Genomic DNA, 18,454 nt, shown 5'->3' on the forward strand with positions numbered 1-18,454 from the left:
ATGCTCATTTAAATAAAAGGAATTTAAAAGTTTAATTTTAAGTGAGTATATAAAATATGAGCATCATAATGGCATCTTTGTAAGAAGATGATATTATATTTGTTCATATTCATCTTCCTCCCACTTCCACTCCCACCCCTTAAAGAGTCACCATTTGTTAGTCCCCATTCTGCTGCCATCGCATGTGGTTGCTCTCTCTGTCTCTGTCTCTCTCCTCTTTCTCTCTTCTCTACCTCTCTCCTTCCTTAAGATAGATTGTAAGTGTTATAGTTTGGATGGAAAGGTATCGCGGTCGCGAGTCAAAGAATACCACAAAGCCACACCCCACAACAAACCTCACACAAAAGATTTATAGGGAGGGAAGAAATCATTAGGGTGGCTGCCTCTAGAGCTTAGGCCTTTTATTCTGTAGGGAGAGTGCTGGGTCCAGCCATTAGGGCAGTTAGAATGATCTGTGGGTGGAACCTAGAAGTTGGAGTTCCTCAGGGGAGGGCCCTGGACCCTGAGTGCTTCTAGGAACTTACATAGAGCCTCTCCTTCTCTCTTGCAGTTACTTTTCTAATTTCATCACACACACACACACACACACACACACGCACACACACTGGTTTTCTATATCTATCTTATTTTGCTTAACATAAAGCTCCCCACTTACATCCATTTTCCTGAAAATGTCATGTTTTCACTTTTCTTTATGGCTGAATAAAATTTCCTCGTATACACCACATTCTCTTCACCCATTCCCATACTGATAGATATCTGGGCTCTTTTCAGTTCTCAGCCATCACAAACAGTACATGAGTGCTGTGTGAATTCTCTCTGTAATAAGTCAGTAGAGTTCTTCATCTGGATGTGCCAGAGTTATGGCATAGTTGGGTCATGTGGTAGTTCCAATTTCGGTTTGCGGAGGCAACTGCACACTCACCAAATGACTGCTCTGGCCAAGGCTCTCACCAACAGTGCAGAAGGGTTCATCTTCCTCCACATCTTTGCAGCATTTGCTGCTGTTTATTGATAGCAGCCATTGTGACTTTTGTCAGACATTACCTTGGTGCCTAAGGTTTTTGCACATCTTTTCAAATAGTTATTTATCATTTGTATTTCTTCTTCTGACATCTATTATGTTCATTAGCCAGTTTTTTGTCTGGATGATTTGTTGATTTTTTTGTGGTGTTTAATTTATTTTTGCCAGAGCTCCTATGGTGTACACTTAGCGGATGCTCCCATCCTATAGCTCTCTCTCCACTATGGTGGCTACTTCCTTTGCTGTGCAGAAACCCTTCAGTTTCGTGTAATCCAATTATCATTTCTCAGCATTATTTTCTGGACCATTTTTTTTAAAGAGTTCTTGTCAATGCTTATATCTTAAAGTGTTCTTATATTTTTACCTAGAAAGTTCAGAATTTTATGCTCTAAGGGAAGTTTTCTGATTCATCTTAAATTGAGCTCTGTACAAGCTAAGAGGTGCTGATTTAATTTTGTTTGTGCATGTGGATATCCACTTTCCTGGCACCGTTCGTTAAAGCTGATATCATTTTTACAGTGTATGTTTTTGATACCTGTGTTAAAATCAGATGGCTGTAGCTCTCTGGGTCTACTTATGGGCCTTCTAGATTATTCCATCGGTTTGCAGGGTTATTTTGTTTTGGTGTGTGTGTGCAAGAGTGCATGCATACGTGTGTGTGTGCCTATAGTGTGCTGACTTTGTTACTATGGCTCCAGAGTACAATTTGGATCACAAATTGTGAAACCTCCAGCATCGCTCTTTGTGCTTAGGATTACTTGGCTATTTGGGATCTTTTTGGCTTCTCTGTGGATTTTATGATGGCTTCTTTTCTAGTTCTACAAAGAACGTAGCTGACTTGTCAGTGGAGCTTGTGTCATATCTGTAGACTTTCAGTGGCACAGTCACTTTTGTTGTGGGGATTCAGCTAGTAAATAAGTTTGAGAAATCTTTCCATCGTCTGGTGTCTTCCTTGGTGCCTAAGATTTTCACTGCAGATATGGTTATCTCCTTTATTATGGTTTATGTCTAGACACTTAAAAAGTCTATTGTGGGTGGGATTTTTTTCTGATTTCTTCCTTGGCACATTTACTTTTGGACTATAAAATGAGTACTGATTTTTATGCTGTGTATCTGGCCACTTCAGAAATGAACCTTAGTTCTCAGAGGTTTTCTGGTGAAGTGTTGACACCTTGTGAGTCTAGGATTGCCACGGACCAGTTCAGGGGAGCCACTCAGACCGTGGGAGAAGCAGGGTCTTGGTAACAGGAAGGCACAAGTTCAGCGAATGACAGACAGACACAACACAATAGAGAGTGGTCGGAATCTGCTGCGATTTTACTGAATTCATGTTTTCATTATATAGTATTCAAACAAATAACAAATCAGAAGGTCATGTATCATTAGTTGGCACAGTATGAAATCTTCTTTTAGTCACATCAGCAATATTTAAGAAAAGTATATTATCAGGAACATAAAGCATCCTTAGAAGAGGAAATCTTGTCCTTGGGACTGTAAACCTCAGACAAGTGGTTTCATCTTATGAATAGAAAGTTTCTGTCTCATTATCGCTATCATGGCCCTTCCTCTTCCTAACCCTTTATTTCATCTAGTGACTAAATATACCTAATCAGTTTTCTGCACCTGTTGAAATATACTTTTTAGTACCTTCTTATGCAGTAGACATCATGGGGGTTGGGGTCTAGCAAGCCTATCCATAAAGTTCAAAGTATAATATAACAGTCTTTGTCCATCAACATTAACCCATCTATTCCCTTGCTCATCATACACCCTGTGTATGACAAAGGTTTTGCTGTAGTCTTATATATTCCCATATTTTGCTTCCCTATCACAGAGCTGTTCCTGAAGAGATAATCCTTGTCTTGTATATATAAAGACTATCATTATTATGAAAGAGATTGTGCAAAGCTCACATCCTGCATAGCCAGCTAATTGAGAAACCCGTCTATGTCTCAGCGGTGGCTAATACCGGGCTGTCTGCCATTGACCTCCAGGAAGCCTAGTCCCATGGGATACATAGCTTCCATCCGGCATAATGACGTATGTCATGTCACACAGACGACACTAGAGTTGGTGTGGCATAGGATCACGTCATCTTTTTACCTCTTCCTTTCCTTCGTGTGTCAGCTCTGTTTTCTTCTGTTATCTGTTGTTCTAGATAAGACTTTGAATATTTCATTGAATAAGAGCAGTTTAAAAGTAGGGCACCAGTGTTTTTTTCCTTCAGTTTTACCCCAGTTGGTATAATCCTGACTATAGATTTGCTGTATATAATTTTCATTGTGTTGAGATATGTTCCAGCTACTCTTGGTTTTTTTGATTCTATTGTCATGAAGGGGCATTGAGCCTTGTCAAAGTCCTTTCTGTGGAGTAGGAGGGCCTTCTGTCTATGTGTAACATTCATTGGTCAAATAAAGTGCCTTGGCCTTTTGATAGGACAGCAGCTTAGATAGGCAGAGTAGACTGAACAGAATGCTGGGAGAAAGAAAGTAGAGTCAGGCAGATGCCATGACTCTCCTCTCTAAGATGAAAGTAGGTTAGACTCATCCCAGTAAGCCACAGTCACGTGGTGACATACAGATTATTAGAAATGGGTTAATTAAGATATGAGTTAGCCAAGAAGAGGCTAGATATAATGGGCTAGGCAGGGTTTAAATGAATACAGTTTCCATGTAATTATTTTGGGTAAAGCTAGCAGGGAGCTGGGCAGCGGGAAGCGGTCTTTAAAGAGACAAAGTAAATAAAGAAAAATAAGCCATGTAAAAATGGAAAATCCACAGAGGGTCTGAATTATATATTCTATTGTTTTTTCTTTAAAATTTTTGACTGTGAAGGAGCTAAGTACAAAAAAACCCATTTCATTAAATGGGCTGCTAACCTGAACATGCATATATGTTCTAAAGGTATCTTGACTTCAGAATTTGAATCTAAGGATATTGTGCTTTGGAAAGGAGGTTCTTCTTTTGTTTTCACAGAGGATGAGACCCTGTGGATTGCTTCTATCCCAATATGGTACGATAGACCACACCCTCCTGAAAGGTTGCTGTGAACACCCTCTAAAATTACTTTGCTCAACTTCCGACTGAGAGGAACCTAGCACACAGATTACATCATGAAAGACCTGATTAACAGCACCCCCTATACATCAGGAAGAAGTTTGGAAAGAAATAACTGTGCCCATATTCCCAAATATTGCTTATAAATGTTCTTTTGCATTTAAAGGGAAATATGATATAGATATGGATAATTTACATTGGTATAAATTTTGCTTTGTTGATATAAGTTTAAGGTCAATTTTGTTATATGTATCTGTATTTCTGATCTTGATTAAGGTACTGTGATTATGTAGCTGATTTAAAAATGTAATATATAATTAGGAAATATAAGTTGTTAATGGATATCATCAATAGTAATCAAGCTTGTAGTCATGTTAGTTAGATTTTCTAGATATACAGAGATATATTTCAGTTAGATAGGCATTCTTCATATCTTTCAAAGACTACAGAATATGGCATTTAATGTTTTAATAATTTGGGGCTTTTCATGACAATGAGACACATCTGCTCCTGGCAGCACCAATCTACTTCAAGAGGAAGATTGGCATCAAAGAGGCTCCTTATGGAGCTGGTTAGCCATTTGGGCAAGAAACTGCTCTTGCATGGACTGTTGCATAAACTGGACACAAAGAACCCGCAGAGAGAGAATTGCTGAACTTGCCTAAAGGTGAGATGGTTCTTTGGGGGTTCCTGTTTCATGAAAGAGTCTGAGACATTCTGCAGAACACAAAAGAAAGTGACTAAACTGTCTTTGAAATTTCCATCTTCATGGAAATAATCTGCAGATACTGTGGACCTGTAGGCTGAATATGAATGCCCCAAAGGTACAGAGGAACTTTGGGTGACTGTCCAGGCAGATTTTGCTAGGAGCATAGCCCAGAAAGCCAGCATTTTAAAACTTGCAGCTTTTTTTTCTGCTACAGCTTAATCAGGAAAATCTCTCTTAAAGCAGCTGCGGCAAGCTGCCAGTAAACAGCAAGAAGCTGTGTTAAACTCTGTATTCTTTTTGAAGCTCTCTCAGATTTTATGTGGAGTCAGCTTACCACATTGGAGAGCCATTTGTTACAGGAGGAGTAGGCTGCTTGTTGTCCCATCCTCCCAGCTAATTGTTGAAGGAGAGAGGGCTTGCTTTTGGTCCCGGCCGCCAACCTAGCTTATATCCGAAATAAGCACACAGAAACTGTAGGAGCGTGGGCCCTTGTTCTTGGCTAACTTCACCCCCGAAATAATCACACAGAAACTGTATTAATAAAATTACTGCCTGGGCCATTATCTCTAGCCCCTTATTGGCTAATTCTTACATCTTGATTTAACCCATTTCTAATAATCTGTATGTCACCACAAGGTTGTGGCTTACTGGGAAAGATTCAGCATGTCTGACCTGGCAGCTCCATGGTGGGTCTCTCTGACTCTGCTTTCTTCCTCACAGAATTCAGTACTGTCTCCTCCACCTACAGTTCTGCCCTATCAAAAGTCCAAGGCAGTTTCTTTATTCAACCAATGAAAGCAACACATAAACAGAAGGACCTCCTATACTAGTCTTGGCTTAAGAATGATCTGGGTAACTGATAGAAGCAGATAAAGAGACCATAGTCAAACATTAGCATCTGAGCTTGAGGAATCCTGCTGAAGTGAGGAGGGAATGATTGTAGGAGCCAGAGGGATCAGGGACATCACAAGAAAACCCATAGAGTCAACTAGTCTGGCTCATAGGATCTCACAGAGACTAATTCTACCACCAGGGAGCCTGTATGTGATCATCTTAGGCCCTCTGCACATGTGTGACAGTTGGGTGTAGCTTGCTCCTCTTGTGGGACTCCTCACAGTGGGAGCAGGGGCTTTTCTAAACACTTGGCTACCACTTGGGACTCTATTCCTCATATTTGGTTGCTTTACCCATCTTTAATGCAAGGAGCGGTGCTTAGTCTCATGACAACTGGATATGCCTGGCTTTGCTGACACTCGTGGGAGGCCTGCACTTCTGTACAGGAACAAAAGAGGAGTGGATTGAATGGGGAGAGGAATGGGAGGAGAAGGGGGAAAGAAAAATGAGGCCAGGATGTAAAATAAATAAATTTTAGAAAAGAACAATGTGTGACCTGTTGAGATGGCCCAGCAGGTAAAGGTGCACACTGCCACGCCTGGTGACACAGATCTGTTCCAGAACCCTCAAGCCGACCTCTGACCTCCACATGCACATGTGGCACACTTGCCCACATACACAAACACACACTAAATAAAAACGCAGTATTTTTAAAAAGTTAGCATCTTTAGACCTTGTTTACCTTTTGTTATACATATTTTTGAGATTGTTTCCTGAAGAAATAATGTACACACAACAAACAAGTTAATAGATAAGTAAATTAATTAATGTAAAAACTTTAAAATAAGGAAGACTATCTGAAGTTTATTTACATATCATGGGACCTTAGAATTCACTATCTGAGGTCACCTACTCTAATATTCTCTTCTCCTAGTGTTCTAGGTATCAGACTTCAAGCCCAGTGAGCAAATGTCCACAGTGGAATTCTGGGCCATGGTGACTGAATGGGCTAGAGGTCTGAGGGGTGGGAAGCGTGGACGGGGTCTGAGATCTACATCACAGCTACAAGTTAAGACTCCTGCAGGAAGGGGTTCATGCCTCACATCAAACGTTCTGAGCAAGAACGGGAAGGTGACAGGTGGGGACACCTCCCCCTTGACTGAAACACCAGAATCTTTTGAGGGCTGATGTGCTGACACATTTATGGATTCTGAAACATTCTGCGGTCAACTTTTATCAACACCATTTAAGTGTTTCGTGGCAGGACCTCTTAAAGAGCTGCGGGGTTTTGCAGCTAAAGCTGAGTCAGGAAGCCTCTCTTAAATGAGAGCACTTGCCTCTAGCAAGCAGAGCCCACCTGGCAATTGCCACTGTATTTTATTTCTGATAATGGGATAAAAAGTCTGATTGCTCTTGATAAAGTTGCCACAGTCTCAGTTGTTCTGTGGCCGTCCAGCCTGGCCACATCAGGTGACCTTGGCCTGGTAAGTAGGTGTGGCCACTTACACACCTCTGTTCTACCTCATGAACTCTACAGTAGCTACACACCTCTTCTATTAAAATATTTGGGGCTTTTAGAGGAAGAGTAGCTCTTAATTCCCTTCTGTATTGTTTGGCTCAATTTCTCTGTTCATACAGTTCAGGAGTCCCTGCCCAGGGAATGCTGACCCCACAGCCATTTGGTTTCCCTCTTAGCTGCTGTAATTGAGAGTCCCTCCCCTCCACCTCCTAACAAGTCTATAGATCAACCTGACCTAAACAATCCCTCACTAAAACCTGGGTAGTTAAAGACTGTTCAAGTTGACAATTAAAACCAACCATTATGAGCACAGGTCAGGAACTCATAGAGGAGAAGCATGGCCAGAAACCAATTGTCCTTTTTTTACTCTAAATAAGTCCCATCCATAACAAGAAGCAGGAAATATAACGAACTAACCTGATTGACAGTGCCTTAAGCTCCTCTCCACGACCACAGAATATAAAAGATGGAAGGCAAGTCTGATTTCATGAATTGGGAAACTGGGCAGTATGGATGTAAACAATGCCCAAACCGTTTCTTTACTATGGGCCATTGTAGGCCTGTGAAATTGGCCCACGATCAGCTTATTAAATGAAGCATCCCAAGAGCTGAGACATGCCCATTCCTTCATTCTGGGAATCTTAGCTTCCCCTCCCTGTACCTTTAATAAAAACATGTAATTCTGGCTACAAAAAACTGGTTTTCAGAACACAGGAGTTTTTTAATTACTTTATTTTTAAAGTATAATTGCATTGTTTCATCCTCTCCTTCATCTCAGCCCTCCTCACTCCCTCCTCTCCCCTGTCTCTCAAATACAACCTGATGAGTCCTTTTTATGTTTTATGTATGTATATGATTTTATATCTGGCCACTTGGTATTGGATAACCAGTTAGCGGCCTCATCCCTGGAGAAGACTAACTCTTCCTCTCAGGAGTCCTTAACCGCTACAGCTCTTCATCTAGGGGTGGAGCCTTGTGCAATTTCTCTCCTCACCACTGGGATGTCAGTTGGTGTTGCCATTGCTCAGGCCTTGGTTAGGCATCCCTATTGATTAAGGGTATGGCTGCCCTGTCTTATTCAAAATACTCGATCTAGAAACTGACTTCCTGGTCCATGACTTTAACATTCTTTTCACCTCCTCTTCTTCAGTGTTTCTTTGGTCTTTTTATAAGGTAAGAATTACAGGAGGACTGCCATACCTACCCAGCGTTCATGTCGGTTTTGGGGATCCAAACTCCAGTTCCATTGCTTGCTCAGCAAGAATTTTAAGTACTGATTCATCTCCCAACACCATGAAGTTCCCTTTTCTCTGTTGTGTGGTACTTGTTGTACATACGTGTACTGTTTATGTATCTCCTCATGGCGGAGACCGAGACGTTTCCAGCTTTTCCGTAATAAAAACAAAGATGTTGTATGCCACCATGTATAATGTTTTGTGTAGATCTCTCTGGATTTCTGCAGCTGTGGTGGAAACATTTGGATCCCACGTTTGTCTTCAAGAAAGCTGCGTTGGAGTTCCCACAGCTCATCAACTTTGTGGGGCCAGATTTAAAGTTCATTAATGGAATGGGATTTAATTGGTTTGCTTCTAGTTATCAAGAAGTTTTAGCTCCTGTGAATGGTTTGTTTTGTCACTGGTATGAACTCTTTAGTGTCCATAAAATCTGACCATTATGCTTGTTTAGGTTTTGTGCCAAATGAGCCTCATGGTCAAACCTAACAGAGAATCCGTCAGAAGAGGGCAGCTATCCTGGAGGAGAGCTGAGGAACTGGCAGAAACCAGAAGCAGTGGTTCTCCCACTCCTGGTGACAGCAGACCAATGATGTCTCCCAAACTTTCTCTACTTTATATTATTTTAATTAATTATCTATTTTAGTAATGAAAATTGAACCCAAGGTCTCTCACATGCTGGACAAGTTCTCTGTCATTGAACTACACCCTTGCTTGCCTATATATTTTAGAAATTACTCTATTTTCAGGAGTTGACCACTCTAGTTTCTCTTACCAATCCCTCAGCCCCCCAGTGTAAATTGGCTAAGAGCTTACTATAAACTATAAACATCAGAGACAACCCTTGCTACCTTAAGACAAAATAGGATTGCGAATAGAACTTTTAGTCTCTCTGTGTCTCTTTTGTGTGTGTGTGTGTGTGTGTGTGTGTGTGTGTGTGTGTGTGTGTGTGTCCCCGTATCCCAGGGATTGAACTTAGGTCATCAGACTTGGTAGCTAGTGCTATCTCGCTAGCCCCCAGCTGCATTTATTGAAAGGTACAGGATAGATAGAGAGGAATGAGGAACCAGGTGTGAACAGGAGTCCCAGAAACAGGAAAGATAGTCCACAGTCATCCATAGGACTGGCCTGGTAAAGAGACCACTGGCTCCAGACATTGTAGCTATGCTCAACCCAGACATGGGGCACTGTCATTGACATTGGCATTGGGGACTGATGCAGTGGTGACCAGTGTGGTTGTTACACTGTTGAAGCAAGAAGAGAGCGCTTGTTTGAGCATAGGAGTGAATAGGTGGAAGGGCAGTGCAAACAGCCTCTGCCTATAGACAAGGCTGTAAAGGGGAGAGGGAAAAGGAACACATACACAGGGAAAGCAGACTCGGGGTCAGCATGATTTGGGGCAGTCTAGCCCTTCAGAGCAATACAGAGAGGCTGTGGTACCCATGAACAGACACAGGAGGGGTCGGGTGAAACATAGAGGTTTGTTTCAAGTTCCGTATATCTGGTCTCTGAAAAAAGATAGGTCAATTGTTGATAATTAGGAAAGGAAACACATGGAGGCCTTGAAAGCAAGAAAGGAATAAGAGCAGCAATTAAATTTTAAAGGTTTGTATTTTTATTTCTATCTTTTTAAAGTATTCCAAGAAAAAAAATCAAATAAAAAAATCCCTTACAATAAGAGTTTGAAGAGATGTCTCAGTGGTTAAGAGCACTTGCTGCTCTTTCAGAGGTCCTGAGTTCAATTTCTATCACCCACATGGCAGCTCACAACTGTCTGTAACTACAATATCTGACAACCTCACACACTCATACACACGGGAAAGACACCAATGCCATATGATAAAAATAAACACATTTTTTAAATGTTTACAGAGAGTGCGACAGGAGCTCTCTGCCTTCTGAAATGTGGCGTGTCCAGCTTTTAAAGGCCTTCTAGCGCAGTGTGTTTGAGGACCCCAGGGTGGCTATGTAAATTGCCTGGATGCTTGATGGCCCATACATGGCCATGGAACCCGAAAGTGCCAGTGCCTGGGGTGGCTAAGCATTCTGAAGCCAGAACGCTGGCAACTTTGGGTGGTGTAGATGATAAGAGCTTTATCCCTGGGAAGGGGCCATCAAGCCCAGTTGATCTAAGCACTGTGTGAGCTCCTACAGACCCTGCAACTCCACAGCTACTAATCTCCCTTTGGAAACGAGAATGGAACATTGGTCATTCAAGCTGAAAGTCCACACTGTCATATTGATTTTTTTTTGTCTTTCTTTTTTTTTAATCTTTTTTTTATTGAGAAAATGAGAAAAAAGAAAACAAGTTTCCACCTCCTCCCAGCCTCCCATTTTCCACACCCTCCTCCCACCCTTCTCCCCCTCCTCCCACCCTTCTCCTCCTCCTCCCACCCTTCTCCCCTCCTCCCACCCTTCTCCCCCTCCCCCCACTCCTTTCCCCCTCCCTCTCCAGTCCAAAGAGCAGTCAGGGTTCCCTGCCCTGTGGTAAGTCCTAGGTCCTCCCCCCTCCCTCCGTCTATATCTAGGAAGGTGAACATCCAAACTGGCTAGGCTCCCACAAAGCCAGCACATTATGTAGGATCAAAACCCCTTGCAATTGTCCTTGGCGTCTCATCAGCTCTCATTGTTCGTCATGTTCAGAGAGTCCAGTTTTATCCCATGCATTTTCAGTCACAGTCCAGCTGGCCTTGGTGAGCTCCCAATAGATCAGCTCCACTGTCTCAGTGGGTGGGTGCACCCCTCGTGGTCCCGACTTCTTTGCTCTTGTTCTCCCTCCTTCTGTTCCTCATTGGGACCTTGGGAGCTCAGTCCAGTGCTCCAGTGTGGGTCTCTGTCTCTATCTCCATCCATCACCAGATGAAGGTTCTATGATGATATGTAAGATATTCGTCAGTATTGCTATAGGATAGGGTCATTTCAGGTTCCCTATCCCCAGCTGTCCAAGGAATTAACTGGGGACCTCGGCTTGGGCACCTGGGAGCCACTCTAGGTTCAAGTCTCTTGCCAACCCTAAGGTAGCTCCCTTAACTAAGAATTGTGCTTCCGTGCTCCCCTATCCAACCTTCCTTTATCCCAATCCTCATTTTTCCCCAAGTTCCCCCCTTCCTCCCCTTCTCCCTTTTCTCTCCCCATCACCCCTTACCCCCATCCCACCCCACCCCAGAGATCTCAATTTTCTCCCCAGCAACTTTGTCTACTTCCCATAGCCAAGAGGATAACTATATGTTTTTCCTTTGGTTCACCTTCTTACTTAGCTTCTTTAGGATCACCAATTGTAGGCTCCGTGACCCTTATTTATGGCTAGAAACCAATTATGAGTGAGTACATCCCATATTCATCTTTTTGGGTTTGGGATACCTCACTCAGGATAGTGTTTTCTATTTCCATCCATTTGCATGCAAAATTCGAGAAGTCATTGTTTTTTACCGCAGCATAGTACTCTAATGTGTAGATATTCCACACTTTCTTCATCCATTCTTCCATTGAAGGACATCTAGGTTGTTTCCAGGTTCTGGCTATTACAAATAATACTGCTATGAACATAGTTGAACAAATGCTTTTGTCATATGAACAGGCATCTCTTGGGTATATTCCCAAGAGTGGTATTGCTGGGTCCAGGGGTAGGTTGATCCCAAATTTCCTGAGAAACCGAAACACTGATTTCCAAAGTGGTTGCACAAGATTGCATTCCCACCAGCAATGGATGAGGGTACCTCTTCCTCCACAGCCTCTCCAGCAAAGGCTATCATTGGAGTTTTTTATTTTAGCCATTCTGACAGGTGTAAGATGATATCTCAAAGTTGTTTTAATTTGCATTTCCCTGATCGCTAAGGAGGTTGAGCATGACCTTAAGTGTCTTTTGGCCATTTGAACTTCCTCTGCTGAGAATTCTCTGTTCAGATCAGTGCCCCATTTTTTAATTGGGTTAATTAGCATTTTAAAGTCTAGTTTCCTGAGTTCTCTATATATTTTGGAGATCAGACTTTGTCTGTTGTGGGGTTGGTGAAGATGTTTTCCCAGTCAGTAGGTTGCCTTTTTGTCTTGGTGACAGTGTCCTTTGCTTTACAGAAGCTTCTCAGTTTTAGTAGGTCCCATTTATTCAATGTTGCCCTTAATGTCTGAGCTGTTGGGGTTACACATAGGAAGCGATCTCCTGTGCCCATCTGATGTAGGGTACTTCCCACTTTCTCTTCTATTAGGTTCAATGTGTTCTGACTGATAGTGAGGTCTTTAATCCATTTGGACTTGAGTTTTGTGCATGGTGATAGATATGGGTCTATTTTCATTCTTCTACAGGTTGACGTCCAGTTATGCCAGCACCATTTGTTGAAGATGCTTTCTTTCTTCCATTGTATACTTTTGCCTCCTTTATCAAAAATGAGGTGTTCATAGATTTGTGGGTTAAAATCCGGGTCTTCTATACGATTCCATTGGTCGACTTCTCTGTTTTTATACCAGTACCACACTGTATTCATCACTGTAGCTCTGTAATAGAGTTTGAAGTCAGGGATGGTAATGCCTCCAGACAATCCTTTATTGTATAGGATTGTTTTGGCTATCCTGGGTTTTTTGTTTTTCCATATAAAGCTGATTATTGTCCTCTCAAGATCTGTCAAGAATTTTGATGGGACCTTGATGGGGATTGCATTGAATCTATAAATTGCCTTTGGTAGAATTGCCATTGTTACTATGTTGATCCTCCCAATCCAAGAGCAAGGGAGGTCCTTCCATTTTCTGGTATACTCCTCAGTTTCTTTCTTCAATGCCTTAAAGTTCTTGTCAAATAGATCTTTCACTTCCTTGGTTAGAGTTACCCCAAGATATTTTATGCTGTTTGTGACTATCGTGAAAGGTGAAGCTTCCCTGATTTCCCTCTCTGCTTCCATATCCTTTGTGTATAAGAGGGCGACTGATTTTTTGGAGTTGATCTTGTATCCTGCCACATTACTAAAGCTGTTTATCAGCTGTAAAAGTTCTTTGGTGGAGTTTTGGGGGTCGCTTATGTACACTATCATATCATCTGCAAATAACGAAAGTTTCACTTCTTCCTTTCCAACTCGAATCCCCTTGAACCCCTTATGTTGTCTTATTGCTATTGCTAGAACTTCAAGCACTATATTGAAGAGGTATGGCGAGAGTGGACAGCCTTGTCGTGTTCCTGAGTTTAATGGGATGGCTTTGAGCTTCTCTCCATTTAATTTGATGTTAGCTGTCGGCTTGCTGTATATAGCTTTTATTATATTTAGGTATGACCCTTGTATCCCTAATCTCTCCAATACTTTTATCATAAAGGGATGTTGAATTTTGTCAAATGCTTTTTCAGCATCTAATGAGATGATCATATGGTTTTTTTCTTTCAGTTTATTTATATGATGGATTACATTGATAGATTTTTGTATGTTGAACCAGCCCTGCATCCCTGGGATGAAGCCTACTTGATCATAATGGATAATTTTTCTAATGTGTTCTTGGATTCGGTTTGCCAGTATTTTGTTGAGGATTTTTGCATCGATGTTCATGAGTGAGATTGGTCTATAATTCTCTTTCTTGGTTGAGTCTTTGTGCGGTTTTGGTATCAGAGTAACTGTAGCTTCATAAAAGGAATTTGGCAGTGCCTCTTCTGTTTCTATATTGTGAAATACATTAAGGAGTATAGGTATTAGGTCTTCTTGGAAGTTCTGGTCGAATTCCGCATTGAAACCATCTGGTCCTGGGCTGTTTTTGGTAGGGAGGTTTTTGATATCCTCTTCTAATTCTTCACGACTAACAGGTCTATTTAGATTGTTCACCTGGTCCTGATTTAACTTTGGTAAATGATATTTATCTAAAAAATTATCCATTTCCTTTACATTTTCCAGTTTTGTGGCATATAGGCTTTTGTAGTAAGATCTAATGATTCTCTGAATTTCCTCTGTGTCTGTGGTTATGTCCCCCTTTTCATTTCTGATCTTATTAATTTGCATATTCTCTCTGCCGTTTGATTAGTTTGGATAGGGGTTCTCAATCTTGTTGATTTTCTCCAGGAACCAGCTTTTTGTTTCATTGATTCTTTGGATTGTTCTCTGTGTTTCTATTTTGATGATTTCAGCCCTCAGTTTGATTATTTCCAGTCTCCTACTCCTCCTGGGTGAGTCTGCTTCTTTTTTTTCTAGAGCTTTCAGGTGGGCTGTTAAGTCTCCAATGTGAGCTTTCTCTGTTTTCTTTAAGTGGGCACTTAGTGCTATGAAATTTCCTCTTAGGACTTTCATAGTGTCCCATAAGTTTGAGTATGTTGTTTCTTTATTTTCATTGAATTCCAGGAAGACTTTAATTTCTTTCTTTATTTCTTCCTTAATCCAGGTATGATTCAGTAGTTGACTGTTCAGTTTCCATGACTTTGTAGGCTTTCTGGGGGTAGCATTGTTGTTGAATTCTAACTTTAATCCATGGTGATCTGATAAGACACAGGTGGTTACTAATATTTTTTTGTAACTGTGGATGTTTGCTTTGTTACCGACTATGTGGTCGATTTTCGAGAAGGTTCCATGAGCTGCAGAGAAGAAGGTATATTCTTTCCTATTTGGGTGGAATGTTCTATAGATGTCAGTTAAGTCCATTTGCTTCATTACCTCCATTAATTCCCTTATTTCTTGTCATATTGATTTGAGCGACATTAAAGAGATGACCAGACCTTCCAGAGCATAAGGAAACTTAACAAAAGCCAAAATACTGTAACCAGTGATACAATAAAAAGAAACGGAGCGAGGGACAGCTGTAGGAAGGAAAACATTCTTCATGGCAGAAGTCAACTCCACATGTATGCAAATAGTGCCGATATTCTTCCAACCCAGAACCTGTGAGCCACTCCTGTGGCGGTTTCTAGGCTAGTATTCTGAAACTTCCTGCTCACTGGATTTCAACCCTGACCTAATGGGACAATGTTGATATTCTCCTGTTGGTAACACCGGCCTGAGGCTAGAAATGAGGCAACTTTCCTGGGAGTAGATCCCACACTGGCCCTGATAGTGGTACAACTGACTTATAAATAAATACATTTGATTGGTAATTTTATTTTAGCACAAAATTGTGCTAGGTCTTAAAATTTCTCTTTGGCCTTTCTCCCAGACATAGTCCATATATCACCTGCTGTGGATGTTAGCAAGAACATGAATTTGTTCAGTTCCATTGAAAATGATTGGCTCCCTCCCTCAGCCTGATCTCTTCAGACCTGTGACTGTGGAGTCCTATAGTTAAGACTGGTGCCCCGACCCCAGACCACGGATGGAATGTTGGTGGTAATGAACTATGTGAACTGAACTCAAGGTTCTCGGGTGTTATCATATTGGCCCAGGCCCTGACAGTGGGAAGATGGGTGATTCTAATCAGTGTCCTGCCGTCTCTTTTTTATTTCAATCAAAAGAAGATTACCATAAAAAAACTTAGATAGGAAATGCTAGTCTTTTTTAATCAATTAATTTTGTTGCAAATAACTGATACTTGAGCTAGCAGGACAGCTCAGTGGGTAAAGGTATTTGCTACCTGAATTCAATTCCCGGAATCTTCATCCAGAATCCCCATGGTGGAAAGAGAGAAAAGCTTCACAAGTTGACCTCTGACCTCCACACATACACAAACACACTTGCTCTCTCTCTTTCACTCACATACTAAATATTTAAAAATTGATACATCAAACTTGTACATATTTCTGGGGTGCTGTGCAACGCCTGGGCATGTGTCTCTGTGGTACAGTGTTTGACATTACAGCAAGTACTGCAGAACCCAGAACCATGACTCAGCACCTTGGCTCAGCTCCCAGTGGGCATTCTCCTTCCCTCAGAACCCCAGCCAATGCCACTTTCAGTGACTCAGCTGTCATGACCTCTTTGGGCAAGTTCCACAGCATGTCTCCTGGCCAGGGCACTAATCAGAGGCAACGACCTTATCATCCCAGCTGATGGGCCAGGAGCTGCCACTTTCTTCGGGAAACCAGGGGTGCCCCGGCCAGTGCCAGGTGAGGAGTCCTGGGAGGACAGCTCTGAAAGGCATCCTGAGGCTGTGAGTTCTGCACCGGCAGCTGATGGAAGAGAGCCGAAGGTAATGGACACTAGGACAAACAAACAGGCCTCTGGGCTGTGGGCCCAGCTACTGTAAGCCACCATTAGCAACAGGCTGGGAAATGGTGGCAGTAGGTGAAGCTAAACCCACAGCCATGAGTTCATCACTTGTGAGTGAAGGGAAGAAGCTCTTTGGATAATTACAAAAATAATAAAGGCTATAAAAATGACCCGGCAGAAAGATTCTGGAAAAAAATAAAAATGGAAATTTAAAAACAAAAAGACAGGATGAAAATTTTAAAAAAATATCTACTTAGTAAGTGAGTAAAGCAGCAAATTGGGGTATATCTGGAAAGATCTTGTATATTCCTTTATTGTGTGTCTGAGGGGAGAGTCAGGCCTCCATCCCTGAACACAAACGACACATTCAGAGAAGCCAGCGGCAGCAGGCCCTTTAAAGGCCCACTTGAAGGAGCAGCTATGCACAGTTCACATTTTATTTTACTTTTAAGTTGTGTGCATTTGGGTGCATCTGTGTGTTGGTTTGTGTGCATTTGGGTGTGTCTGTGTGTTGGCTTGTGTGGACTTGAGTGTGTCTCTGTGTTGGTTTGTGTACATTTGGGTGTGTCTGCGTGTTTGTGAGCATCTGTGCGAGTGCAGGGGGCTATAGGAGCCAGAAGAGGGTGTTGGGTTCCCTTAGAGCTGGAGTTACAGAGTTGTGAGCCACTCAATGTGGGTACTGGGGACCAAATGGTCCTTGGTAGAGCAGTAAGTGCTGTTAACCACTGAGCCATCCTGCCAGTGCTGTGAATGTAACTTTGGAATTGACTATAAAATGCAACTTGCATGCTGTTCCCTAAAGCTTGCATCCTGGCTTGTCTGGGATTCCTTCCTGTCTATGGTCCTCCTCTTTCTTCAAGTCCCACATCTTGGAAGACTTTCCAGGCACTTTCCATGGGACTTATTTTTGAGCCCCATCCCTGTTTCTGTTTATGCTCTATTTGTGGAGCTGATATTGTATTGCTGTGTCTGTCTCAGGCCCTCAGTCAGGAGCACTGAAGGACAACAGCAGCTCTGTAATCACTAAAGTCAATGTTCAATAAATTGGATAGCATCCTGTAACCTTCCATCAAATGATTGCGGAAAAGGTCTGAATGGTAAACATTTGCAAAAAGATTGCTCTGGGTTGTTACCAAGTTTGAGTTCCCTTTAAGCACATCGCTGAGGGTGCAATCAATATTGTAGTAATTATGTAAAAATAGTACCTGTTATAAATCAGAACTTTGGCTTTTGCAGGAAGGCTTCTCTTGGCTTTTGCAGGAAGGCTTCTCTTGTATATCATTGTAGTAATAGGGGCGCCGGGGCTGTGTTCCCAGCACCCCGGCCGCCTGCTCAGCTAGCTTATGCCCTGAAATAATTACATGGACACTGTATTCTTTTAATCACTGCTTGGCCCATTTCTATCTAGCCCTTACTGGCTAATTCTGATATCCCGATCAACCCATTTCTAATAAACTGTAGCACCGGTCTTACCGGGAAGATTCTAGCCTAAGTCCATCCTGGGTCGGAGCTTCATGCGTGCGTCTGCCCAGGAGCCGGGAGCATGGCATCTCTCTGAGGCGTCTGCTCCGGAGAGGAGAGCTGTGGAGTCTGAGCTCACTTCCTCTTCCTCCCGGCATTCTGTTCTGTTTACTCCACCTACCTATGTTCTAACCAATAAAATGGGCCAAGGCAGTTCCTTTATTAGCCAATGACCTTCCTCCATCATATCATCCTTCCGCCTCAGCAGTCGGCACCGTTGGTGAAGCTGCACGGTGGGTAGATATGACCCTACGGCACAGAGGATACTAGGGACCAAAAAATAATATTAGCAAACGTTAAGGATCTCTCTATCAGTGCAAGAATCTGGTCTCTATCCTTTAGTGACAGATTCTTGTACAAAACTCAGAGGGAATTTCTAGTACCTAAGGTCACTCAACTCAGAGAAAGGTCTGCTTTTTTTTTTGTTTCAGATCTGGAAGTGAAGTCAGAGTGTCCACCCCAG

This window comes from Microtus pennsylvanicus, chromosome 10, assembly GCF_037038515.1.
Source record: "Microtus pennsylvanicus isolate mMicPen1 chromosome 10, mMicPen1.hap1, whole genome shotgun sequence".
Taxonomy (NCBI): Eukaryota; Metazoa; Chordata; class Mammalia; order Rodentia; family Cricetidae; genus Microtus; species Microtus pennsylvanicus.